The sequence below is a fragment of the Silurus meridionalis genome, chromosome 13 (genome assembly GCF_014805685.1).
Source record: "Silurus meridionalis isolate SWU-2019-XX chromosome 13, ASM1480568v1, whole genome shotgun sequence".
Lineage (NCBI taxonomy): Eukaryota > Metazoa > Chordata > Actinopteri > Siluriformes > Siluridae > Silurus > Silurus meridionalis.
Genome location: NC_060896.1, coordinates 23,654,108 through 23,674,562, shown reverse-complemented (window position 1 = coordinate 23,674,562; position 20,455 = coordinate 23,654,108). Strand labels below are relative to the sequence as shown.

The following is a 20,455-nucleotide window of genomic DNA, read 5'->3' as shown; positions in this document are numbered from 1 at the left end:
CAAACAGCACCAAGGAAAAATGAAGTGTCCCAATACTTTTGTCGAAGTTTCATACGAATCTGTTCAATGGTTGTAAGGATTTTACTTAGTGTTAAAAAGCTAGTAATTTATACAAGAATTGAAATTGAAATATTCTTGAAAAAATTCCTTGAAAGTTGCCTTTGATCAGAAAAGTGTATCCATGTGTCTTGAAAGCCTGTGCTTGGTAGTGTATATATATTTATTGATAAATAGGTGATGTCATCGTTACCACTTCTGAGCCTTTGTATTCTCCAAAGTTTTTACAGCAAATATTTACACCCAGCGTTCTGCTGTGCGTTCAAGTCTGAAGCTTGCTTTGAAAACATTTAATGCTGGATTGATGAATACTGCATGCTGAGATAATGGCACTACTTGCAGAAGGAATGTTGCGAGTTTTCTGTAAAATTGTATGTTGCGCTGGCGTTGTCACTTTGGAATCCCTTCTTGAAATCCCTACAGTGAGGATTTATGATTACAGATGCTGTGTGAGGCTGTATTGATGTTTGCAAAATGAACGATGTTCATTTTTATCTCAAGCTTCCCAGGGATTCCTGTAGTACAAACCAAAATCAATACCTTTCCCATTTCCATGCTATTGTAAGAAGCATTGCATTTCTCACTGGATTACACATATTGCTGTCATCAGAGGCATTTTCTTTTGAAATGAGTTTGTGTAGAAACTATATTTGTTTGCTACCTGACATTGTTTAAATGTAGCGCTTCCTTGAAATGTCCTGATTTCACAGCAGATGCATTTTACAGTCAAATGTTTTTTGATGTTCTGCTCTGGTCTGGAAGGAAATTAGGAGGAAACTGTAATAAAGGAGCGGTGATAAGTATACACCCATTTTAAGAATTGTTGTACTGAATGAAAACATTTCACCAATCCAAAGCTTGCTCATTCAAGAGATAAACCTGCATCATATTAAAAATTGTGCATGCAACAATATCCTCCAGCTGGGATAAACCCCGAATTTCCAGTGTAAATGGAAGCAATTTCCTGTATCTTTACCTGTTATCAGAACAGCAATAATACAGTGATTGTGCACCCAAGACATTCAGCTTCTATGTTTGATAAAAAAAAAGTCTTTCCTATACAGATAACATGGACAAGTAATGATATATGTGTATACAAGCACACTTTGGGTGAATATTGTGTGTCAAAAATGTCAGTAGTAAAGACTTAATAAAGTAAACTTTATTATCAAAGGAACAACATATTTTCCTAATCACTCATATTTTCTTCCACAGATTCCAATGTATTTAGTTAATTATTAACGTAATATTTCTAATATTTTTATTTATCCTTCCATTCACAGTTTCAGCAATTCATCCATCCATCCATCCATCCATCCATCCATCCATCCATCCATCCATCCATCCATCTATCCATCTATCTATCTATCTATCTATCTATCTATCTATCTATCTATCTATCTATCTATCTATCTATCTATCCAATACTGTAACATACATTGATGTTACCATACAGCAATCCTTTACCTTCCACTCCAACCTTTCTATCCATAAATAGTTCTTCCATCCATTCATATTTATCTATTGATTATAAATACAGCACACTTCAGTCCTTCCTCTCAGGCTTATCTGAATCTGAGTGGTGACACGTTGATGCCTTTCCAAAAAAATTAACCAGAAGAGAGAATGGATTGTCATGCAAGATTGAAAATTTCATGGATGAAGTGGTAAACAAATTGGCTGGTAATGAGATTGTTCATGACACCACTAAACACAGAGTAATGACTGAATGTGTTTCAGATTCATGGCCATCTGTTACAATTATACACTTGCTTCAAAGGATGTCATAAGGAAGAAAACAGCTGTAAAACGTTAGAGATAAGCCATGGAGATTCGAACTGGACATGTGTGGATAGGTGGAGCTTCACAAAAGACAACTCAATCACACTAGGAAGATGAGCTCTCGTTTTAATGTCAGTGGAACAGGAAAAAAGATAGAAGGGCAGAAACAGAGGTGGATCTATTATGAAAAGAAAGATGCAGGATAGTCGATTATTTAGACGTGCAGAGGGAATTCAGTTTCCCTGCAGTTTCTCTACTCAAATGTATTCTTTATTATCTCAGTGTGAGACAAATATTCAAAGTGTTCTATTTAAGAGGAGTGTTCTAGAAAAGCATGCCGTGTGTCTGTGTGTGTGTTTGTGTGTGAGTGTGCGTTTGTTTGATAAGAGCATATAGTCCCCAGGTAGAACCTTTTACTATCAGGAAATATCACACACACACACACACACACACACACACACAAATTATCTATAAATAATAATGCCTTCATTTAGAGGATTGTGAAGGAAATGTTATGCATAAAGATTATGATGTTATAAATGGTGTTTGTGGACACCAGACCGTAAGATTTCTATGTGCTATCATAACCTCCACTATTCTGTGATGATGTTTCACCAGATTTTAGAGTGTGTTTGCGGAGATTTGTGTTCATTCAGCCACAAGTGTGTTAGTCAAGTCAGGTGCTGATGTAGGGTGAGGAGGTCTGGGGTGCAGTCAACGTTCCAATTCATTCCAATGGTGTTCAATAGAGTTGAGGTCAGAGCTCTATAGCAGGTCACTCAAGATCTTTCACTACAACCCATGAAAACCATATCTTCACTGAGGTCACTATGTTATATTCCATACTGGAACATAATTCAAGTGAAGAGAAAATTAAGTTCTAACACAACCAGAGACAATCATACAATTGTGTGCCTCCAACTTTTCAGGAAAAATCACAATTAGCTGCAGAAGGCAGGTGTTCCAATACTTTTGTCCATATAGGGTACATGTATGTAAAGTCAGTGCAGTTGCTATGCTCTTTGAACAAACATGCTTAAACAGCTTTGTATACCTAATTTGCACATGTGTGTGTGTTTGGGGTGAGGGGGTAGGTGGGTGAGTGTATTCTCAGGTGTAACATACAGCAGTACAAAGGAGGGCTGAACTCATTTATCTGTGTTTTGTCAGGTATGTGAGCTTGCTCAGCTGTCGCTGGAAATGATTTCACGCTGTCTGCACTACGTGCTTTATCTGATTCCCTTCAGAATGATGCCTGGTTCACTATACAATGTCTTTCAATGTGTGTGTGTGTGTGTGTGTGTGTGTGTGTGTGTGTGTGTGTGTCTGTTTGTTGGGGTTGGTGTCTTTGTTTCCTCCTCCATTTTTAGCTTCATGCATGTAAAGGTCAGTATCCGTAGGCAATGGTTTGCTTGCTGTAATCACTGCACCAAAATGGTGATAAACGCTGCAGACGTTGCCTTTGGGTTATGAGGAAAGGTTAATCTGCTGTAACCTTACAGGCTTTGTTTCTCTTAGTTAGTTTAGCAATGATAAAAGAGGCGCCAGTTAGTTGCCTATTCCTCACCAGCGCTATTCAATTCTCAAACCTGAGTGGTCAGAAATCGGCAGGGGTGTACAGTAATTAAGTATTTGTTCTTGACTTAAGTAATTCTATTTGGGGAGGCTTTAACTTCACTACATTTCCAAGTCAAATAGCTTACTTTTAACTCAACTACATTTAACAAAATCAGTATTTCCTTTTTATTTATGTGTGGATAAAAACTTAGCCACCAATCAGTGTAGAGTGCACGCTCTGTTTGAACTTGTTTCGATTGGCACTTGGTGGTATCTATTTAGCATGTACAGTTCAGCATCAGTTCAAAAGCGAACAGAACATTTTTAAAGGAATAAATAATGGTAGAAAATCCTGACTCGAACTTGCCACAACACTTATTGCCTTATTTGCATGGTTTTTTTTTTTCTTGTTAAAAAGAAGGTTTTGGGCTCATGATAATTTTAATAGATATCTAACAGTGACTCATTAATATCATTCTATTAGATTGGTGTTCTAACATTACTTTTAATAGTTACGTTATAGTCTTTTCACACAGAGTTGATTAGGTAAAGGTCTTGAGACAAAAATTATAATAGGAACATTATAGCCATTATAAATCATAGTACTTTGGATACTTAAGTACATTTGAAGGCAAATACGTTTGTACTTTTACTCAAGTGAAAGTTTAAAGGGAGCATTTTAACTGGTGTAGCTCTAATGTAACACTTGTGTGCTTCATCCACCACTGGAAATTGGGGATCTCTGTAATAGCAGCACATTCAAAAGGACTTGTATGGTGATGTGCTGTTAAAAGGTGCAAAAACGTCTTGTTAATTCGCAAAAGATAAATATATAGTAGGTGATTTGTTTAAGGAAATGTTTACTGATGTGTATTTAAAGTGTCATTGATTGGTCACCAGCATATATATGATCAGAGGTAAAGATTTTTATGTTTTCCAGATGTTGTGTTTTGTAGTTTCCCACTAACAAGCTGCCCTTTTTTTTTGTCTTATTAACTTCAAGAAAATGTGAGGAAACATTTGTAATATGCATAGACAATATGACATTGTCATTGATCAAGTGAATTGTTTCTATTGTTACCATACAAAATTGAATTAGCATCTCAAATAATTTGACTATTATGATGGATATTTGATCCAATTTTATTGATGTAGTATGTTTTTTCCACACAGTGGATTGCGTATCTTCTGTACAGTATATACACTACATAAGCTGGTGTAAAGGTATTCATTGGATGGGGAGGATTGTATGACTCAGCAGCCATGAGTAAAGCTATGATCTGCAGTGTGGTGTGTGACTCACTGGGCTCAGTCATCAGTCTCTGGGTTGTGATTGGCTTGATGTGCATTTCACATACTCACTCCATTTCTGGCACACACATTTACACACACACACATGCCCACGCACCCTGTAGTCAGTATCTAAATGACTAGAATTACAGCTTTTCCAGTAATTCTCCGTTTGTGTTAGGATGGTATCAAATATTTTATATTTAATAGTTTTTTTAGACCATTTATCTCTATACCAGGTTGTGGGGAAGCCTTGAGCTAATGTCAGGAACCTTTGGACACATCACAAAGCAATTCAGACACTATGGATAATTGGCAATCAAGTCCTGGGAAACCAAACTACACCATTGCTGGAGGTATGAAGCAAATGTGCTTCAGATACAGATGCATGTAGTAGATTAGATTAGATTAGATTCAACTTTATTGTCATTACACATGTACAAGTACAAGGCAACGAAATGCAGTTTGGGTCTAACCAGAGTGCAATATCAGCAAGTGCAGGATATACAGTTTTTACATGATTTACATTAGTTAAATATAGGAATATATAGGAATATAGGAATATAGGACTATAAACAGTAATTTAAAGATTTATATGTACTAAAGATGTAGTATACAGATGAATATATATGTACTATGAACATAATATACAGATGAATATATATGTAGTATGAATATAATTACAGATGAATATGAATATATATATGTACTATAAACAATAATATACAGATTAATATATATGTACTGTGAACATGATATACAGATGCCTATTACTATACACAAAGATTTACAGAAGGGTTTGAACAGTGAACATAATATATTGCTATTATTAGAAACAGAAAACGGGTGTATATATACAATGGTTCTAAGTTAATGGCACTGCTTAAAGACTTGCTGTTAAATATAGTTATATATTTATATGTATCATTATGTAAGAAAATTTTTACATTTCACAGGTTTCTTATTAATTTTTTTTTTTATCCTGAAGTGCTAATGACCTACATCAGCTACATTTCTGAAAGATTTATTATTTACTAATCTATCATTCCGTAAGCACCAGATGTATTTCAGCGTTCTCTAGTCAATTTCATGCCATGCAGCAGTGCTTGAAAAACATTTCGAATTGGCAACATCTGCTTGAAAGATCACAGAGACGTCTATACATCTATGAAGAACTTTGTTTTTTTTTAAACAGTTATTTTAAGCTGGAATTATTTTTTTTTTCCACAAAGATTCCTGCTAACAGGAAGGAATGTTCACTTCAATATAACATTTTAGCAATATAATGATTACACGTGAGGAAATGGCTTTGCTTGGCTGCTTTTTGTATGATAACAACATTACTATCATAACATTCCCAGTTACATACAGTAATGTGTCTGACAACCAAATATGTTTTCAGCAAAATCTGAATTTTAGTCTATAAACTCTGTAAGTGTTAATAAACACTTTTCTAATAAATTTATTTCTAAACTAAAACTGCTAACTAGAATGATGGTTTCACATACTGTGAAAGTGACCTTACTTTTAGTGGGGTAAAAGATATTCAACTGTAAGATAAGTAATTATGTAAGAATATAAGTAAGATATTCAACTATGCTGAAGCAAAGTTGAACATTTCCGTAGTTGAGTGTTTGAATGTCATAAACAGATACTTAAAATATACAGAAATATTTTGTTACTGTCCACCAATGATGTGTGCATATTTTCTTGGGTTGAACTGAAGTGACATCCAGAGTGTGTTTCTACCTCACACCCAGTGTTCTTTGGATTTAACTTTGCAACTCTGACCAGGTGGTTTTAAGTGGTTACTGAAGATAAACAAAAGTGTTAGCATTCATATACTAACAATGTCGTACAAACCATTGAAACCTTTATGTTAAAACCACTTCAAACCTCTTTGAAATCTTGTAAACATACTTTAAACCAAAATAGATAAAAATAGAACCAAAACATAAAATAAAATAACATAAAACACAAAACACAAAAAAAATCCTTTTAGTCTATTTAGTCACATGTTTAGTCAGGAAAGCGATCTGTGAACTGAACTGGGAACTTAACATGAACTGTGTTTGTAGCACTCAAAGAATGAAATCACTTATGTTAACTAATGCTGTTTGTATTTGCTTAGTCTTCCCTCTATCTTTGTGTTTATCTCACTGGTGTGTAAATGTGGACATGATTTAAAGCTGGAAAGGCTATTAATCCTTGCTGTGCCAAACAATTGCCACAACAACAGAGCCAGACAAATGATAAGTCAAACAGACTTTCGTTACGCCACCTGACACAATCGCAAAAGTGATGCAAGATCATGTATATGAGGCAGACAAAAAAGGAGAGACTGTGCAATGTCACAGAATACAAAAGTCTCTAAAATTACTGAAAACATTCATTTTTAGTCTCTGTATCAGGCTTTATGCTTTTTACCCCAGCCAAGAAGAATCCAGGACAGAGCAGGAACATTTTCCGTCCTTGTTTTCTTCTTTTTACATGTAAATATTATAGTAGTATGGTTCGTGCAAGATAAAGTCGCTTATAAATTTGCTAGGGATTTATTTGTAAAATCATACAACATTATAACATTATATTATAAGCTTATTTTTCATGCGCTGTCCCTGTTCTCTGCCTCCGTCTTATTTAATATTAATATGAACATACTGTGGAAATGAATTTTTTTAAGCACTCTGTGTCTGTAAATTCTACGAGCATGCATGCCTGCATACAAAGGCCTATTCATGTATTTTTTTTTACCAAAAGGAAACTAAGAAAAACAAGCAAACAAAAGATACAACATCTCAAAAGATATGTTCATCATTCAGAGACATCAATTGTGCACCTGGTTAAAAGAATGCATTATTCATTTGGCATCTGCAAGGACAACAGTGTGCTCCTTTTCACAAACTAAAGAGATTTTTTTGTAAGCTTATGTTGAATGGGACACATTTTGTTTACAAATTTTTAAATATAGGAATAGAAAATCAGGTTTCAGGACAACCAACATATGGCACTGGACAAGCACATTAGCTCAGAAGTGCTACATGGAATCCTGAGGTAATTTCCTATATTGTATGCCCCTCTGTGCCTTTATTACTTTCTAGATTGGTCATGTCAGTGTTTACCTGAATCCTCTACTAAAGAAGATTACATTCCCTCAGTGCTCATCTGATCGTTTTAGTCCACGATTGTCTAGACAGACTTCGCATTTATTCTTGTAGCACACATATCAGTGGCCCTCCACTGGATAAACAACACTTCTTGAATCACAAAAGGAAAAACTGATTCTTATTGAGTGCTGAAATAAGAGACAGCATTGCTTCTCTAGTCTAGAGCCTCTTCTTCGATCACATGGGCACAACGTTGTGACTGGAGCGTGATCATATCATCACAAACACCACAGCTTTTAAAAAAGCAACCAACGAGAAACTAACTCCCTCTGTGGAAATTGTATTGCATTTTATCATGGATACAGGAACTTTATCACTGGGGAGACATAGAAAAAGTAAGACAGATACCCCATTATAAACAAATCCAATCCAAATAGAGCTTTCAAAGAAAGGCTGAAGTAGCAAAGTATTTTCGTCTTCATTACGATACTTAATCACATTTTGTCAACAGATTGTATTTTTTGTATTTTCAGAAACTTTCACTTCTACTTACAGTTGTATGCGCAAGACCACAAACATAACCCTATAGCTCTAGCTAAGGATCAGTATGTTATGTTTTGATACATAATACATTAAAAATTCAATACATTTTTTACTTTTATTGATGTGCAAATGTAAAAAGAAAACTTTAACTTTTGTTGGAGTTATATTTTAGCTGTTCATATGTACTTTTATTCAAGTTAAAAATGTCAAATTCTTTTTATTTAATTTTTTATTTTTGCTGTGTGTATTTTCATTCAAGTACAAATGTCAAAGAAGTACTTTAGTGTTGTCGAAGTTATATTTTATCTGTGTATCTTTCAGTCAATACTAATGTCAACCAGCTTTGTAGAATTAGAAGATGCAGAAATACCAGCTATATTTAGGTCACTTGCTGGTTGCTAATTGCAGAAGCAGAAATATTGGCAAGAATGCAATTTTTTACATGGATAATGTATTGCCAACATGTTATATAATTCTGCACGGTGTTGGGTGTATTATTTAATTCTGGTAAGGAAAACGTTATATGATGTATGACTGACCTCATTTTTTTTCCCCCTGTAAGGTGGTATTGTTGTTTTACAGAATTTAAAGGTCATCCCTCCCAGGTGACATATATTTTTACTTTTACTTAAGTATGAATATAAAAGGAGTACTTTTGCTTTTGTTCAAGTTATATTTTAGCTTTGTGGTTCTATTTTTAACTTAAGTAGAGATGTAAAATAAGTACTTTTGCTTCATTTGGAGTTATAATTTAGCTGTGTGGTTGTAGTTCTTACTTAAGAACAGATGTAAAATAAGTACTTTTGCTTTATATAGTTATATTTTAGACGTGTGGTTGTACTGTGTACTTAAGTTCAGTTATAAAAGACCTTATGTTGCTTTTGTTGTAGTTATATTTTAGCTGTGTGGTTGTTTTTTTATACTTAAGAACAGATGTAAAATAAGTACTTTTGCTTTTGTTGAAGTTATATTTAGACGTGTGGTTCTACTTTTAACTTAAGTAGAGATGTAAAAGAAGTACTTTTGCTTCATTTGGAGTTATATTTTAGCTATGTGGTTATATTTTTTACTTAAATACAGATGTAAAATAAGTACTTTTGCTTTTGTTGAAGTTATATTTAGAAGTGTGGTTGTACTGTGTACTTGAGTACAGATGTAAAAGGAGTACTTTTGCTTTTGTTGGCGTTTTGCTTTTGTGTGTTACTCGAATAAAAGCTCAAGCACACATTTGGAGTTATATTTCAGATGGGTATTTGTACTTTTACTCAAATACAAATGCAAATGTAATACCTTGGTTGGAGTTATATTGTGATGGGTATTTGTACTTTCCTTCAGGTACACCACTACGAGGCTGTAGCTAATAAATATTTTGTTGTGCACCCCTGATTATGTTCATTTCAGGGATAGAACATGGGCAGGCACTAAGACCCTGAGCTGCAGGATTCCTGTGGAATATAACTGAGGGCAGATAATAGACGGAGATAGAGTCACGGAGGGAGAGAGGGAGATGACAGAAGAGGACAGAGTGCTTATAAAGAAAAACCGCTGGAGTTTGAAAATGTTTGCAGAGAGACTTATACCTGCACAGGTGATATAAATATTCCGCTTTGACCCGGATTAAAGCCCCAGCACTTCATTTCCCCTCAGAAAGTCCTCGAGACTGTGCTGTGGTGAGGAGGAACCGCGCGCGCGCGCCTCCACAGCGCGTGCGACAGGAGGCTGGTTCGACCATTGCTGTTAACTCAGGTAGCTGGAGATGATCACACACACACACACACACACACACACACACCACAAATCCTCAGACAACAACAAACCCCACCATCCCAGGTATGAGACAGGTAGGATCTTATCTATTATATTAAATTCCTTTCATTAAAACGACACAAAGTGTGTATTGACATAATGAATAGGCTAGAAATAATTTTAATGTGTCCTCAAAGCTCCAGTAGGTACCATTAGATATACTCTCAACCGTAATGTTTGTCACATCTATCTTTTATTTATACATATATACATTTTCCTAAACCATAATAAACATGACTAGATATGACAGGTTCTTTCACATAATTAAATTTGTTAAAAAAATAAAAAATAGGATGAAAAATAAATATAACACCACCATCTCAGGTATGAGACAGGTAGGATCTTATCTATTATTTATCTATTATATTAAATTCTTATATATATTTATATATAATAAAATGCATGTATGTTATTACTAAATAAACATAAATGAATATGTTATTAATAATAAAAGATTTACTCCTTTGTTTAGAACACACATATCTATGTATCTAGTAATAAATTAAAAGAAAAAGATGGTTCTTAAATAAGATATTTTTGTTAATTATATACCTCTAAATAAAATTTGAAGGAAAACACTAAAAGGATGTACTGGGGGTTGTGCATCAATAATCTAGTTTAGTATCTGTTTCCTGAGATCACGTCCTGTCCCGCTTTATTCTACACCACATGGCGGTTACGATAATACTGTTTAATTAATACGATTCAAGATTTACAACAACAAATTACAAATTTAGATTATCTGGAAATATAAAACACAGAGGTGACCGTTTTACAGCTATCGTAAAGCTGCCTTGTGACATTTTCCATTGTTGAAACAAAATTAAGCAATTATGGTGCTTAATAATATTTTCTTTAATTATATTCCTATTAAAAATGTAGAAATATATACCCTAAAGGTACCACTATCCATTAAAACCTTAGTTTATTCCCTAATCTGCATTCTCCAGTATTTAATATATTAATTGTAGTCGTTTTTTTAGAAAGTTTCTTCTCATTAAACTTCTCATCTATCAAACGAAGCACACGATTTTTCCTGGGTTCACTCGTGTGAACGCTCATCATCAGCGATGCATAAAGTGCTCATGTACTGTAGGTCAATCTGACACTAGTTTTTTTTTTCCCCCCACTGATCGATGTCCTGAACTCAGATTCTGATTTGCATACGAGTTAATGGGCGCCAGTTTCTCTGCCCAACAACAAAGGGCAGTCTTTTTAATCTGATCATTTGCGGGTATTTTTTCTCCCTGCGTTAACACAGTGCCAGGTTGATGTAATAAAGATGCAAGGTTCACGCTGATTGCACACACTGCATTAGGGTTGGGTTATTGATGCTCTGCAGTGGCTGATGTTGGCAAGGACACTGCTGAAACACTGCACTCGTTCCACTATTTCAGTACATCAGCATGCTCGAATATAAACAATGTTCATTTCCTGCTCAGTGTGCTCCAAAGGACCATACAGCCACACGTTATTAATATTTAACATAATTGTTTTATTTTTGTTTTAATTTAAAGCATAACTTACACACTTAATGTTGCCTGATGTTCTACACACTTTGAGACTTTCATAGCCACACACTTTACACACACACAAACCTTTGAGCCTGGTCTCCTTGATAAAACCATATTTCAGATTACAGTTAAAAGGGATTATGAGATTGCATACGGTATGCACGCGTCATTGGCTTTAACAGCAGCCGAATCTCATTTTCTTCTTTTCAGGGAAAGCGGAATAACACTTCACTGGAATGGAGTGCAGGACAGAAGAGTGTGTGTGTATAGCTCGATCACTTTGTCCCACGCTGTGCGCTGTTGTATTTTGCAGCTCCCGGTGTGTTAGCAAGATCCTAGCGTAGGTGACAAACAATTAGCAGCCACTTATGTCCTACACTGATTGCGATGATAATGATAATTCAGTAACACTCGTTCATCCAGACAGGAATTCAGCCTTGCATATCTAAGCATGCGCTCATTCACCGTGATTAATCAGAGTGTTTGGGAGTAAGGGTATAGTAGATTAACCAGCGAAGGCTGTTCATGTAATTACACGAAAGGGATAAAATCTAATATCTATAAATCGCCAGACAAATATATCAGGTCTCCTCAGTGGAAAAATCAGGGCCAAACTATTGCAGTCATTAATCAGTTTAATTGTTTCAGTTAAACAATTTATTTAGATTATTCATTGAACTTTCCTAAATCCTGCCACCGTCTAAGCCAGTCTTGATAGTTCACACTATTCACTGAATCACTGGAAATGTTTTACCTCATACCTAATGGGCTTAAATAGGCCTTGCTGAACTCTCAGACCTAACTGAGCAGCTGAATGAGAGAGAAGAGAATATAAGGTATGAGCAACAAAATTACTGATTTGAACACTGACCCACTAAAAGAGAAGGGGCAGTATATCGGTCCTGACAACAAATCAGTGACAGGAGAAGAATCCGTAATGAGTCAAAGAATCATGGACTCACACAGCACCTCGTTGAACAAAAGAGGACACGATATCGGTCATTACCAAAAGACTCACCGACTCAAACACTGACTCACTGAAAGAAAGAGGACTCAATCTCGTTCAGGTTTAAGAGTCTCACCGACTCAAACACTGACTCACTGAAAGAAAGAGGACTAAATCTTGGTCATGACCAAAAGACTCACCGACTTAAACACTGACTCACTGAAAGAAAGAGGACTGAATCTCTTTCAGGTTTAAGAGACTCACCGACTTAAACACTGACTCACTGAAAGAAAGAGGACTCAATCTCGGTTATGGCTAAGAGACTCAACGACTCAAACATTGACTCCCTGAAAGAAAGAGGACTCAATCTCGTTCAGGTTTAAGAGTCTCACTGACTCAAACACTGACTCACTGAAAGAAAGAGGACTGAATCCCGGTTATGGCTAAGAGACTCACTGACTCAAACACTGACTCACTGAAAGAAAGAGGACTGAATCTCGGTTATGGCTAAGAGACTCACCGACTCAAACACTGACTCCCTGAAAGAAAGAGGACTCAATCTCGTTCAGGTTTAAGAGTCTCACCGACTCAAACACTGACTCACTGAAAGAAAGAGGACTGAATCTCGTTTATGGCTAAGAGACTCACCGACTCAAACACTGACTCACTGAAAGAAAGAGGACTGAATCTCGGTTATGGCTAAGAGACTCACCGACTCAAACACTGACTCCCTGAAAGAAAGAGGACTGAAACTCAGTTATGGCTAAGAGACTCACCGACTCAAACACTGACTCACTGAAAGAGAGAGGACTGAATCTCGGTAATGAGCAAAAGACTTGTTGACTCAAACACTCACTTAATAAATAAGAGAGGACAGAATGTTATTCTTGACAAAAAGACCTTCTAACTCAAACAGAGACTCACTGACTTGCTTAATGAGAAGAACGAGGGGACAGAATCTCAGTCATGAAGCAAAAATTCACAGTCACTAAGTTTGCTGTTGCCAGAGAGTGTTTGTTTGTTGTTTTTATTTGTGAAGTAGCAAATGAACAAGATACAAACAACTCGATTCGAAATCTTTGACCTCAGTGGGTCGTTTGAAAAGACTGAATCAGTCAATCAAGAAAATGTGTCCACATGGAATGCAGTACAATGAGGAATATTGTGAGAGCACATTATGATACTAAATAGTAATCAACGGTATTATTAGTGCTTTCATAATAGTGACACTGTTTCTACACTAAATAAACAAAAGTATTGGGACACCTGACTTTTCCAGCTGTATGCAGTTCTTAAACCGTTTCGACGAAATTGGACAATCAATTGAATTTAATATCTTTTCATGCAGCAGCATTACATTTTCCTTTCATTTAAACTTCGAAACCCAAACCTGTTCTAACATGACAGAGCCTCTGTGCACAAAGCACATAAATTATATAGTCTACATGGGCTGGAGTGGAAGATCTTGAGTGGCCTGCTATCGAGCTCTGACCTCAACTCTTTTGAACATCTGTGGGTTTAAATGGAACTCTGGAACCCCAGGCCTCCTCATCTTACATCATGACTTTACCAAAACCCTTGTGGCCGAATGAGCACAAATCTGCACACCACATTTCAAAATCTAGTGGAACATCTTCCCAGAAATGTGGAGGTTATTATGAAGCAAAAGGGGATTGAATGTTGAATGGGGTGAATGAACCATATATGAATCTTACGGTTAGGTGTCCACAAACATTTGTCGTTCATATAGTGTTGTAAAATATATGAAGGTACTGCATGTCCTTATTTAATAGGTACATACCTGGTGCTGAGTACCACCGAGTTCTTGTATACTCATCTCTCTGATGTAGACTTGAGGTCTTGACATTGACTGCACAATCCTCACGTCAGCTAAAAAGGGAAAGTGCTTATGCTTGTCTCGCTCATCACTTTACTGCATCAACATGAACAGCATCCTGGAAACATGTTCAGTACAAAAAAAAACACTGGAAGTCGTCTTTAAAGACGATTGGACCAAGAAGTGATTATTCTCTGTTGAAAGCAAATACGTGATCCGTTCAGTCATCTGTTCATCCACTGCAAGATAGATAGATAGAGAGATAGATGGAGAGATGTGAGGAATTCCTAGCATTTAAATACCGAATAAATACATTTTTTTTTCTATAGAAAGCAGGATCGAGTTCTTGCAGTATAAAATGTTTGTTTTGTTTTTACTTTAAGTTTTAAAGATCTTCAAACAACAAACAATTTATGTAGCATTTGTTCTAAATGTTAATAGTAGTATGCACGCATTTAAATTTTTTTTAGGGATTTACTCCATAATTTTTCCTGGAAATTCATATCATTATAGTGAAGTTGTTTAAAGGACCCCATGTTGACTCGAATCAGAACTTCGCAGTACAGTTTGTTAGCTCGTTCAGCGAACACTTCATACACGAAACGTAATGGAAATCTGATCAAATATCAGTTAATATATATTATATATAAAACCCCAGCCATTAGGGGTTGCACAAGCCAGTGCACTCTTAGTGCCGGTCACAAGCCCGAATAAATGGGGAGGGTTGCGTTAGGAAGGGCATCCAGCGTAAAAACGTGCCAAATCAAACATGCAGATAATGAATACGGATGATCCGCTGTGGTGACCCCTAATGGGAGAAGCCAAAAAAAAGATTTAGCTTTAGCATGAATACCAGCTTTACACACTCATGGCATTCGGACGGCTCATTTCTCCAAACATTAAGCTAAAATACTTTGCCATGCCTCTTGTATGCCTCATGCCGCAGTCACTGAAGAGGCCATTCCATTCTAGATAACATGCCACCTGCTGTTTTAGATCAATTTGAAAATCTCTCCTGTTCTTGATCTGACCCAAGTTCTTCTGCTTATAAACAAAAGAAACATGCATGAGTCTCAAAAACGATAAAGATAAATAGGTGACCAGTGAATATTTCTGATTTTCCCGGCTAGTTAATTGGACTTCCAGGCAGGTATACAAGCATAACACGAGACTGGACAGTACATTGGAGCAGGACTTTGTTTGGCATGATGAGCTAACCAATGAATTTGTAATTTATGCACACCTGGACCAAAACTATCCCGTAGACCTGGAAACCGCTTGGAAACGGATACTGACGAAAGGCGAGACATCCACGTGGATTAACAAGGTGTTAATACAGTGTTAAGCACGTGTAGCTCATATACACATAAAATGTCGTATACTCTTTGCACATGCTCTGTGAACTGCAGTCTTGTGGGAAAACCAAACAAAAGAGCTGAAAGATTTATCATCAGCACATTTCGGAACACCACCCTCTCTCTCTCTCTCTCTCTCTCTCTCTCTCTCTCTCTCTCTCTCTTGTGCCAACGACGCCTGAGGGTGGAAGAAAATCACCCAAGTTCTTCGCAAATGGCTACTCTATAATATTGACTGCCTTTCACTAACTCGAGAGAGGAGCGTGCACATGTGGGAGAGGAAAGAGAAAAAGCATAATAAGGCGAAGTTGAGAGCTGACTGATTAATGTGCTCATTTGCAAACACATACGCCGTGCAGCATGATTTCCGGAAAAAAAAAAACCCTCACTCCGAATTCGTTCCTTCATTATAATGTCATTTGGGAAGAATTATCCAGCTTCCATTCCGCTCATAATGTGACACCACTGAGCTCGAGGCATTAGCGTGGTGGAATTAGCGAAGCGGAGAAGTTCGCCGGAGTGCAGAGGTGGCAAATCAGGTTCTGGTCCATTAATAACAGGAAGTACCGTACATACACACGCCGGATAGCACAACTAATGCCTGCGCACACATCTTGTGTGCTAATGAGCAACGCCTACTCGCTCTTCATTGTGCCAAGGACAGGGTGTGAAAAGACCTGCTTCATTACTGAAACTCCAATACATCCTGCGAAATAACAGCTGCATCATACATTTTTTCTGTTGTTTTTTTTCCTGCTCAAATTTGTCATGGTGCAGCTGAAAAAGGTTCGCATAGGGCAACTAAGATGACTGTACAGTGGCGACAGCGGTTATTTCAAATTGTGTTTATGCACATGCAGTATTGGCGAAACATGAAAAAGAAAATCAAGACAACAACATTCAGTTCAATTACTAGGGACAGTGTACGACAAATCTATTAGTGTTATGGTTGCAATGATTATGTTAAAAAATACAGTAAACTAAATGAGAAATGTAGTAAATGTACACTATATAGAGAAACGTTTGTGGACACCTGACTATAAGGTTCCCACTTTCATTTCTCCAAAAGTGTCAGGAACACTGGGGGCGCTGTATTGCTGTGCAAGAGGACTATTTTGAAGGTGATAGTGTGTAAATGTAAATAAATAAAGTACTTTCTTGTAAATAGAGCCTATCTATCTGCCTGTCTGTCTGTCCGTCTGTCTGGCTACCAGCGTTTTCTTTTCCCTTCTGGTCAACTCACATCATGCTGATTTCACACACTTATCTGCACACACTTATCTGCACACATTCTTTAAATTTTGTTATTATATTTATATTTTTATCCCCCTTTTTTTTACCCTTTTTTTTATTCCCTCATGCCGGACCGTCGTTAAAAGCATTTCACTGCATGTCGTACCCTGTATGTATGTGTATGTGACAAATAAAATTTTATTTGATTTGATTTGATTTTTGACATCAACATCGTGTAGCTGTAATAAATGGACATTCGGTGCCACCCAGATGAGGACGGGTTTCCTTTTGAGGCTGGTTCCTCTCAAGGTTTCTTCTTTCTGCTGTCTCAGGGAGTTTTTCCTCGTCACAGTCGCCCCCATTACCCCCCATTACCCCAATATCTTTGTAAAGCTGCTTGGAGACAGTGTCCATTGTTAAAAGCGCTACACAAATAAAAACGAATTGAATTGAACTTATATAGTTAACGGATGTCTCTGAATTCAAAACAGTCATAGGAGCCATGAAGCGGAAATCAATTTCTTTCTCAGCACAGAGTTCAACGCGGTGTTGTATGCTGGATTGATTGTTTTTTCCGGAATCCCACTCCTGCTTTGCCCCTGAAGTCATTTTTCTAATTAAGTCATTTGGTTCAGCGTTAAAAAAAAAAAAATACACATAAACCAGTCGTTTAAACATTTTCCTGAGGTTTCTTTTAGGAAAACAAGAGAACCGACAAGACTTCAGAGCTGTCTCAGTTTTCCTTCAGGGAACTCCAGTTTTCTTCGATCTCCCTGTAAAGTGGATTGACTAATTTAATTTCCTCGTAAGTGTTGAAAAAGCCTGGAAGCGTATATCTTTTTTTGGAAACTTCACGACGCTGATCAGGATAGAGTGCTTACTAAAAAGCTAAAATGTAAATAAAAAATAAAGCAAATAGAAGTAGACAAATGCAGCATGCAGGATACATAATTCCACTTGATAACAAGTCAGGAGTGTGCGATGGAACACAAATTAGGATGCAATTTCATTGAAAGAGAAAGGACACGTTAATAATTCAGTCTAGTTTGGACTAATATATGCACATTAACATTCGATTGAACTGTAAATACTCGGTTACTGTAATCAATATTTGAATACACATTGGGCGCATATCAAACCTACGGGTGCAATTTTATGGGAATTTTCAAGACTGGAAACTTTCCATGGTAATTAATGGAAATATATGGAAATAAATGTTAATAAACTGGGAATTTAGGTTAGCCAATAACAGGGAAGCACACATCGCACTTACTGCAGGGCTACTGAGGCCACACCCCCTACATAACATAACACAGATCATTTATTCAATCCCTCACACAAAATAATGCCCATAAATGTCCATTTTGGGCGAGTACTTTCGTAAATTACATAAACATTACATCAATTTATGTTGCGTAATGCTGCGTGTAAGCTATTGTGCAACAAAACTGTACTAAATTAAAGTCATTTTTTTAAATCTGTATGAGTTTGCATGCATGTCAACTTATGACCAAACAAATGTTTGTTTGTATATGATACAGTTTATATAAATTTCCCACAATTTCAAATTAATTCCCGTGAATTCCTGTAAATTCCCATAAATTCCTGTTAAGTTCCTAAAATTCTTGAATTTTGTAAATATGCCAACTTGGAAACTTAACAGGAATTTATGGAATTCACAGGCATTAATAGAAATTAATTTGAATTTTTTAGGAAATGTATATAAACTGTATCATATATGAACATAATTGTTGGTGTATGATACAGTTCCCTGTTTCTCCCCCCCCCCCTTTTTAAAGCCATTATCACAGCACCCTGTCATTGGTGTTTTATTCAGTCTGTTAATTATACAGTAGTCTATTTTAGCTATAAACACTTCCACTTCCCGGCCTCTAAGCAATACGTCATGTTTCCTCTGAGCGTTTTAAAGCACTGACATTAGAGACTCCTTCTAAAGAAATGTATCCTCCTTTCATCTCCTTATACATTTTTTTTGTCCAAATATCAACAAATATCATCAATGTATTTTCAATAAAGCTAAAATTTTAAAGAGATTTTGCCTTTCCATGGAAACGAGATCATATTACAGCGACTGCATTAATATATACGGTTTGAAGCTGCCACTATAGAAATGTAGTCGATACCTTCTCAACCAATCAGACTGAAGAATTCAAGAGCACCGCTGTATAACAGATTTCTACCAGCTGTGCATTTTGATATATTCAATTCAATTCAGAGGCAATTTTTGCTCAGTGTTTATGTACAGATAGATTCAAGTTAAGCATGTTTGCAAAATCATTGCCAAACTGGTAGCAATTCAACTTTCCCTCGTTTGTCAGTAAAGCTCCTCTAGTTCAATAAAGACACAAACTTCAGGCTCTAAACATGCCTTGGTTGTTTCGACTTGTCCCAGAACATAGATTCTATTTGGAACAAGAGGCGAAATGTGCTTTGTCTGTTCCTTTAGTGCTCTCCAGAGAAAAAAAATGGCACACAGATATCAGTGAGATGAAAACCGGGAAAAACTCTGTTTCTAATAAAAAGGAACTGACAAACAGAGCTGAGGGAGAAGGAAGAAACAGAAAAGGACACTGGCCATGACGTACATGGTGGAGAGAGAGAGAGAGAGAGAGAGAGAGAGAGATGTAGGAGTGACTACAAAAGTGTCTATAGTGATTTGTCGTCCTGTCCTTGCAGCCTTCTCTCCTCTGAGCCGGGGGGGGGGTTTATGTGCTCGGGAGGCAGTAATCAGAAAGAGAGGCAGTGCTGTAATGCAGCTGACAGCAGCCTTTTACAGAGAACTGGGGTGTGTGTGGGGGGAGGGGGGTGCAGGGAAACAGGGCAATAAAGCTGAGTGCTTTTGTTCTGGACAATAGTGTATAGAGGGAGAGTGTGGGGTTATGTGTGATATGCTAATGAAATTAAATGATGGTTCTGATAACATATGTACGTGTGAATGCAGGCTGGTGTAATTAAGGTAGCAAGAGCAAGGCAAAGCCTTCCTGTGTTCGAAAACAGCAAGACTTTGTTTCCTCAGGATGGATTATTTAGTGAAACCAAGCGGAACAGTGGTACCAGTAGTCGCAATAATATACAAAATGCTGGGGCTGGTTTTCTACTAGCCCAGGCTGTATATTATTTCATAATGACATGATCAAGCCTAATCGTTTCACAGAATCAAACATGGAACATGAAACAGGAATTCGAGTTTCCTAAAAGATCACTTAAAATTTTCTTTTTTTCTTTCTCATTCAGCTACAATGGACATTAGTGACGTCAGGTACTAATGTAGGGCGAGGAGGTCTGGGGATGCTCCAATTCATTCAATAGCTGTTCAATAAGGTTCAGATCAACGCTCTATAGCAGGTCAGGATGAAAGATCTACCCATTGGTATTAACGGGAATATATGGGAATTATTGGGAATAAACTG

The 20,455-nt window shown here is 36.7% G+C and overlaps 1 protein-coding gene across 2 annotated transcripts in view; it reads left to right on the top strand.

The window, feature by feature from the left end:
* Positions 1–9,799: 9,799 nt before the first annotated feature.
* Positions 9,800–20,455, top strand: part of tmem91 (transmembrane protein 91) — a 32,507-nt gene continuing 21,851 nt past the window's right edge. Inside the window, exon 1 of one of the 2 annotated variants that reach the window (XM_046865276.1) lies at positions 9,800–10,079. The gene's annotated coding sequence lies outside the window, so the exon portion shown is untranslated. Of the gene's footprint in view, positions 10,175–20,455 lie in introns of both variants that reach the window. The other variant, XM_046865278.1, reaches the window with a different exon arrangement.